General features: G+C 37.0%; 1 long non-coding RNA gene across 1 annotated transcript; it reads right to left on the reverse strand.

Annotated features, from left to right (window-relative positions):
* Positions 1-2,635: 2,635 nt before the first annotated feature.
* Positions 2,636-7,599, reverse strand: LOC138923956 (uncharacterized). Its single transcript, XR_011438334.1, has 3 exons — positions 7,383-7,599; positions 6,450-6,694; positions 2,636-5,233 (listed from the first exon to the last, which is right to left on the reverse strand). It is a non-coding gene; the product is annotated as an uncharacterized lncRNA (long non-coding RNA).
* Positions 7,600-8,532: the final 933 nt, after the last annotated feature.

Consider the following 8,532-nt stretch of genomic DNA (forward strand, 5'->3'; position numbering starts at 1 on the left):
TGGAAATACGAACTTGAAAAGTAAATATCATGTTCCAGCCCTCAAGGAGATGCTAATCGGCCTCAGGGTTGATGATTGACTTCAGCAGGATGACGGCACTCTCCCTGCAGAGGGCTAGGACAGACCTCTTGAGGTCAAGGTTTCTTGATAGTGTTAGGGTTCTTGATTATTATGTGGGGCTGAGAAAGGCACCGCTTTGTGTGTGTGTGTGTGTGTGTGTGTGTGTGTGTGTGTGTAGGGGAGTGGGGAGAAATCTGCAGGCTGGGGCAGGATGCCAGAGCCCTAATGGGGATGAGGCAGATCTGCCTTAGGAAGGTGATTTATTCACAGAATGTGAACTTAAACAAGCATAAAGAGAATGTAGGGTGAACAGTTTCTCTCTCAACTCTCTTCCACATTCTCCCCGGGCCCATTCCTTACCCCAACAAGTAACCACTATTCTTAGTCACTTTTTATCCTTCCATAGATGATTTTTATGCATACCCAAGCTAATAGTTATTTTTTCCCTTTGCAAAATAAATCATAATATATATGCCCATTCTTTTGCACCTTGCTTTTTTCCCGCTTAATACATCTTGAAGCTTCTTCCACATCAACACATAGAGTACTCTATATTCTTATATGTAGCTCCAATATGTTTCTTTATTTCATTATTTTCCAGAATTTTTAACAACTCCTCTGTAGACATTTAAGTTGTATAATTCTTTTGTTCTTATAAATAACACTCTAGTGAATATGAATAATCTGTAAATACATCTCATAGCTGTCATCGTAAACCCCATACTTTTTTTGCCACCCGTACATTTTATTGTGAAATCATCCTGACCTACCCTTGGTGTTGGTTAACTAACTGCTTAGGATTCCACACAGGCCTAAGTCTTAAACTGAATGTGAGTGTTTGAGTTTGAAGCATAGAATTATAATCCCTAAAATGCAGCTCCTTATTGGTTTAAAGAAGAAAGAAAAAGTATTCTCTAGAAGGAGGAGGGTGTTTTTATCTTGCTTGAAATTTTTTCTTTTTTTTTGTAGTTTTTTAAAAACAAGTGCCTTTCTGAGTTCATAGTTTATATAATTTTTAAAGTTTCCTAGAAATAACTTAGATTTTTATGAAGATTGGGTTCATCCCTGGACATTTTCTTAAGTAGCACTGTGGATTGCCTCTTTTATATTTCTAATTTACTACATGTCTATCCTTTACCACCTCAATAAGGATATAAGCTAATCAACAGAAGGGGCAATATCCCGTCATTATAGATATTCTCCAAAAAGTTCAGAAGAGTGCTTTGCAAATAATATATTTCCTTGAATACTTGTTGGATGCTCCAATGGTTTATCTTAACCTGTTCTTCAAATGCACAAAGAGTTTGCTTGCCTGTTCTACTGTTGAACCCACGTTATGGGAGCTTGGTATGAATAAGGTTAGCTGTGACTAGAACTCCACTCTGACAGTCTAATTACAGACTCCTACATGAACTGATTTTCATAACTCTCCTCTCTGTCACTAAATTTTGCAATCATGAAGTATATAACCCTTGATTGATAAACACACATCTTTGTGTGAAAGAAACAAGAAGAGGGCTGGACGCAACGGTGAGCTGGAGCCTGCGTGACTGTTTTGTGGGAGCCAATTGTGCTCAACCTCTTCTCAGCTCTACTGTCAATGATGTCTCATGGGGAGCTTGAAATTACACCATGGAAATCAGTAAACACTGTAAATTGGGGTTCCCCATCCCTTGGGAGTGTCAGTGGTTAAACATTTAACAGCACACCACTGGCTTAGATGGTGGCCATAATTGCTACAACCACCTTCAGAGTGTTGTGGGTGATAAAAAGGCAGCTTAAGATGTTGCTTCTGTTTATTCAAAGAACTTATAAAAGGAGATGATGGTGACAATGATGTTGTTGGTTAACATTTTGTCTCCAGCTTCAGCTCTTTTCTAACTGTTTTAAATACATTAACCCATTTAATCCTCACACCAATCTAACGAAATAGATAGGTAGAGGAAAATCCTCCTGTTACTTCCATTTAATAGGTGGCTGAACAAGGCCTAGATGAGGAACACAGCGATAAAGAACGAGGAAACCAGGACAGTTGCTGTAAAGTTAGTTACAGAGGCAAATCATCCATTTGCTCAGAGCTAGTTACGTCATTATTAACCTTTTAATAAATATTGACAGTGATTATTGAGATAATGATTACCTCAAAATTCTTTCAATTTCTCCCTTATAATTCCTGTATAGAAAATATTTCTGAATACATCTCAATTTTATAAGTGATTTTTTCTTCAGTAAGTACTTGCGTATTTTACTATTTCGATAAATGCAGAACCCAACCTAACTTCTACTTACCTATTTTGGTTTCTAAATAGCACACTGCTGACAATTGCTGCACTGTGGTGGTTTGAGAGAACTTTATTGCTTTGTAAGCTGTGATTTATGGATAATGAGAATAATATCTTTTGAATTCCATAGCATGATATAAATTTGTGTACTGTTCATTTTTTCCTTTTCTTTTATACTTGACACTCCACCAATAACATTTATGTATTGCTCACAGTAGGTGGATTGTTTCATGAAGAATTTTGAGCCACAAATAATTTGTTATTCACTTTAGTTACTCACAGATACAATATTGTTCAAGGATGATTTTTTACTTCAATAAAATAATATATAAATACAAACTTGTAAATACAAACTTTATATAAAATCACTCTAAATAGAGTTTTATTTGAAAAAAAGGAATGCCAAGTTCTCTACAGAAGTGATGACAGGGCCATTGAACAGAGATATTTTTAAAAATTACCTTTTCCCAGCCACTCAATAAAAATTTCCAGGCCTAGCTTTTCTTGAGCATGAATCAATATTGTCATCTCCTCTTTGGCTGGATCCCGGATGCCATGTTCCATTCCTGTCATTGAGAGGCTGCAGGGCTTATTTGAGCCTTGAGAACTGAGAATGTAGAATAGGCCCATAAACCTAAATGATCTAGTGTTATGAAAAGGAAGCTAACACAGAATATGGCTGCACTGTGAAGTCTCTAAGTAGTCCTGTGGGAAAAACCTATTTGAGTTTTTATACTAAAATTTCACAAATATTACTCAATATGTTAACTTAACTCATGGAATAGTAATGATCTGTTTATAATTGTTGGGAAATGCTAAGCTTACAATGAAAATGAAAACCTTCCTCTTTAGTATTGGAATATTAGCTATTTTACCCAGATAGTCATTGGGTTCTTATTTTTACTACATGGAAGATACAAATTGGTATTTTCTAGAGTCATTCAAGATATGATTACCATTACACAACTCAATATATACAAATTATCTAATTTCTTTGAAGTCAAGGAGCTGTGTGCTCCAATACCATCTATGTAATGACCTATTTTATAACATATTTAATAAATATTTTAATAGGCAGACAGCTGCAATCATCTAGATTTAAGCAACTGACTAAAGGGTTCTTCTAGTAGAAACAGCTCTTACTTCGTGTAACTAGGGCAGGAATTGGTAAGCTTCTTCTTTAAAGGGCAAGGTAGAAAATATTCTAAGCTTGGAGGGAAGGAGACAAATTCTTAGGATATTATGTAGGTAAAACCATACCTACAAGTGGTTGTAGGTATAACTACTTAAATTTAACTGTTTAAAAATATTAAAAGTATTCTTAGCTTACAGGTCACACAGCAATAGGTAGCAGACCAGATTTAGTCCCTGGGTCAGAGTAGAGTGTTGGTCGCTGGAGAAGAGCACGCCTAAAAGTGGGATGAAAATAAGATTGCTCATTCAATCCTCAGAGTGTATTGCTGTGACGACATTGCTTGGTCATAACATGAAGTCCAGAAATCCAGTCTATTCCCCTCCAATGATCAAATGTTTTCCCTTTTAAATGCTTTGGGAGCCCATGTAGCTAAGTGTACCTTAACGGACTGAGGGTGAGACCAGTTCAGTCCTATGTTACGCCCCAAAAGGTGAAGGGGCTGTTAGTGCAGACTGCGATCTGGGGTTGATGGAGTGCGTTCTAATGGTGGAGAGCGGGATAAGCCTCAGGTCCCACTGTAGCTAGGATATCAGCTTCCCTGGTCAATCTGAGGGTAAACTGTCCAATGTTTCTCCCAGTGAAGATGCTCATCTGTATATACCAGGGCCTTCAGATTAATGCTCCTTTGACTCCCTCACTCTGCCATGTCCTGCAGATATTTCAATTCACACATATTGTCACTTTCCCACTTACAAGGTGGCCACAGGAGGCTATCTGAGCAGCTAAAGTTTCTGCCACAAAGGAGACCAAGAAATACTTCTGTTTTGATCTCCGTGCTTGGTGCTGCCGCTGTCCCTCATCATTTATTAGCCCTCCTAGCATCATCTATTGTTGCATTGGCCCTTTCTAACTTCGAAAGAGTGGGTGTAATCTTTCCACTGTAGAAGGCCAGAGCTTCCTATCAAATTGGTCCACTACCTCCTTAGGCCACAATTTACAGAGCAAGGAATAAGGCACTGCTGGTAAATCCCTGCAGAAGGAATGATCTTTACGCACAATGGTTGCTGCTCCCCCTCTGTTTTCAGTGAGAGCATTAGAGTGATTCTTCATGGCGTATCTACTTAAGGAGATTTTCCATTCATTGTCTAAACTAAGAAAGCTGTGTGAAAAACTTATACATCCGTAATGGTGTCAGTGCAGAGTGAGGATTGAGGAAGCACAGTGAAAAGTTTTCTAGTGAAATTTGTTTAGAGGCCCAGAATTTATATTTGTAACAGTAGATTGATATCTTCTTGTAGTTTTCTTTGTGGAATCTCTAATTAAACAGATTTCAAGATTTTCTCAAGGCCAGGGAACATAAAATGTATGTTACAAAAAATGGTACTGATGAAACATGGCACATGCTAATGTGATCACAGAATTGTAGCTTCTGGAAATCTGCAAGCCAGTTATTGAGCAATCATTCCTCGCATAGTTGGATTCAAGATATTGTGACAAATGTGTTTTAACATCATTACTTCCTCTTTTGGCCTGATTAATATGTGAAAATAATTGGTTTCTGTACCAATTATCATTTTGGTGTGTGATCTTTAGAATGGAAATAAGCACCTTTGCTATTCTTTATAGGTCAGTTTAGGACAGAGCAATTAATTAGAAAATTGCTATGTTTGTCGTCAGAATTCATATCTTTTATGAAATTCTTTTCACCCAAATTACTCCGTTTTGCCAAATGCAGTGCTTCAGAACAAAATCAGCCCTATAAAAGAAGAGAATAAGAATGTTGTTTTACTTTGCTTGATAATTTTTCTCCTTAGTAGTGATATTATGTTGTTAACCTAAATTCTATTTGTCTTTCTCTTCAATGTATAATGAAATTGTTTTCTCAAGACTGCTGACTAGATGGTAATTCTTTAATTTGTAATTGTATAGTTACTTAACGATAATCACATTCTACAAGAACCACTTTACATTTATCTTTATTAAATCTCTCAATATGAATATATACATTGCTCTTTGATTTATCAAGGAAGAATAATAGATTCAACTATTTCATCAATTTTTCTATCACTATAAATTTGATTACTGCTTTACTCTGTTTTTCAACATCCACTTGGCTAACCTTTTTCCTGGTGGTATCTGAGGGGCTTAGATGAAGCTATTTAGAAAATTGCAGAAATAACATTGGCAAAGTAAATAGCACCCTGGTGAACCTAAACAGTTAACATATTTTCTCATTGTATTAATGCACGTGTAGGAAGTTCATTACCCGCTATTAACATTTTCTTAAGATAAAATAAAAGCTGTTGAACAAATTTATTTTATTAAATAAAAAACAAACCTAGAATGATCCGGGCATTGTTCCATTTTTTGGATTCCTTTTGTACATATTAATTCTGGAATCCTCATAACAACCCCAAAGTAGATACTATTATTATTATCATTTATAGCTGAAGGATATGAAAGCAAAGAGAATTTTAAGTAATTTGCTTAAAATCAGATAACTAAAAACTAGATGAGGCAAGGTTTGAGCCCAGGTTATCAGGCTCCAGAGTCAGTGTTCTTAGCCACCAATCACCCTGCGTGCTGAAAGACTGGAAATGGTAAATGAAAAGCGCGTCACCATTTAAGTCTGTGATCATCTAAATTTTGGAATGGATTCTCTTATAAAATTGCCATATTTCTCATTGTCTACACATGTTCTTTGGAGGCCGGTTCTAAATATGTATATAAGTCTTGACTAATGTTTTTCCGAATCATCTGTAATAGGAAAACCCAGTGTAAAATCCAGTATCTTTTATCAAATACTCTTTTATGGGATTTATGTCAGTAATGACTTCTCACAGTGTATTATTTGCTTCATTTTGCTACTCCATGTCACTTGTTGGCTAAAGGCAAAACAGCAGGTGCACATAACTAATATATAGTCCCATCAGCCCCTCATTAGAATTCATGTCATCGGCGTGCTGACTTACATCAGAATATTTCAAGATTGCCACCTGGCATAAGATCTAGGTTGCTTTGACTAGATCCTGCCCTTCAGAAAGGTTCACATGAGGCAGATCCGTCCAGACGATCATTCCACCTGTTAAGGGCTTTGGTTCATGCTTCTGAGCGATTTACTCTTCACTACATTATTAATCATACCATGTACCATGTTGACATTTTCACCATCACAGATGCAAGGGTAACAGTTGACTGTTGAAATATCAGAAGACACCTGCTTGAGACATTTATCAACTATGTTAAGGTGAGATGCTGTGAAAGTCAGAGCCAATAAACAGATCTAGCTGCCTTGACTAATTACCATTTAGAGATAAACTGTTCTCTAGAGACTGACTGGAGGAAAGGCATGCCTTTGGTAAAACTAAATTCACCGAGGATTTACTATGTTTCAGGTACCGTGCTAAATTCACTATGTTCAGGATTTCATTTAACCCCATGAGGTAGGTCCTGTATTTATCTCCGTTTTACAGATGATAACTCAGAAAAGAAAGTTTAATTAACTGGAACAAGAGTCAGCAGGCTCCATTGCCTGCACCACGTTTGCTAAGAGCCCAGACGTTGCAATCACATTTAAACCAGGCTCTGCATTTCCTACCTGTTGGAGACTTGACCTTTTCTACGCCTGTTTCCTCATCCTTCAAGTGGAGAATAATAACTGTTTCAGGAGCTGCAGTGATGATCACGTCCATCAGTACATGAAACAGCCTTGGAACAATGACTGCTTGCTCTCACTCAACTAGCAAACGGCCAAGTTGAAATCTGAACCTATCGGATTTCAGAGCCTGGGTTTTAACTACTGTATCATTTTATTCGGTGCAGATTTTACCTTCTGTTGTTCTGCCAACCCCATACATATAATAACTCCCTTCTAGAAACAAAATTAATTTCTACCATGCTCTTACCCCATAAAGATGCTCTGCTTTGAGAAGGATTTTCAACATAATGAGCATGCTCCCCTAGCCCACATGGCGTCATCCAGGCTGAGGCCTCATGTATAGGTGCAAAGAAAGGGAGTCTGCAGCAGCTTGGGTTGTAGTTCTGCCTTTTTCTCAAAAACCTCTCATTGCAGAATTCATTCGCTTGAACAGCTGTGGAGTTTCTAAAGAGGGGAGTTCACTGGAAAGGCACAATGTGAAAAGGAATTCAGATAACTAATTCTGCTATGGATTCCATTTTGTGAGCTTAGGCATAGAAAAGGAAGACAAACTCATTCAGGGTTTTTTTTTTTTTTTATCTGCACTCGTAAATACCAGCTCTGTTCTGTTCTTTACTCTGGGAGCTCATTCCTGTTCTCCGCAGAGACGGGGTTGTGCATTTCCTATTGTGAGTACTGGCTCTATTTGATGAAACAAATAACATTTCACACTAATGTAGGTCACAAAAGGATTGAGAAACCATTAAGAATGTATTTAAAATCTCACAATGGACTCTAACACTTAGTTCTCTGGCACAAATTATAGTTTCTGTCACAGGAAAATTATACCTTAAGAGAAGATTCTCTATGCATTTTTCCAAAGTAAGCATTTAGTATCTCACTGAAAAAAATAACAGAAAAGAGGGGAGAGCATTTTCTACGAAAGTCGCAGAAGAAAGAAATGCCCAATTTTCTATGTAGTGAATTATTTGGCTACTTCATTACCAAAATAACGCTAGATTAAAGTGTATTTAACTATTTCGCTTTCTGTATATTAAACAAAAGATTACCTTATTCAATTCTTTAATTCCTTTTAGGGATGTTAGAATCTAGCTTGTCAGAATCTAGTTTACAAGGCAGAACAGATGCTCTTAATGAATAAACAAATTAAATATTTTCAAAACATTCACAACTTCAGATTAGAAAAATGCAGCCCAAGACAAAATTTTAAGATAGTGCTATTCTGTCACTTTTGTTTCTTTTTGGTCACCGTCTTTTGTGTCCCCAAATCTATCCTGGGTCACTAGTGCTCTCCTGACTCTCCCTGTCCATCACTATGCCTAATGCAGCATCCCAAGAGAGCCTGCATTCTGTTTAATTTCCTCCCTTATCACCCAGTATCTGGACTATACTGGAAT

This window comes from Equus caballus, chromosome 4, assembly GCF_041296265.1.
Source record: "Equus caballus isolate H_3958 breed thoroughbred chromosome 4, TB-T2T, whole genome shotgun sequence".
Taxonomy (NCBI): Eukaryota; Metazoa; Chordata; class Mammalia; order Perissodactyla; family Equidae; genus Equus; species Equus caballus.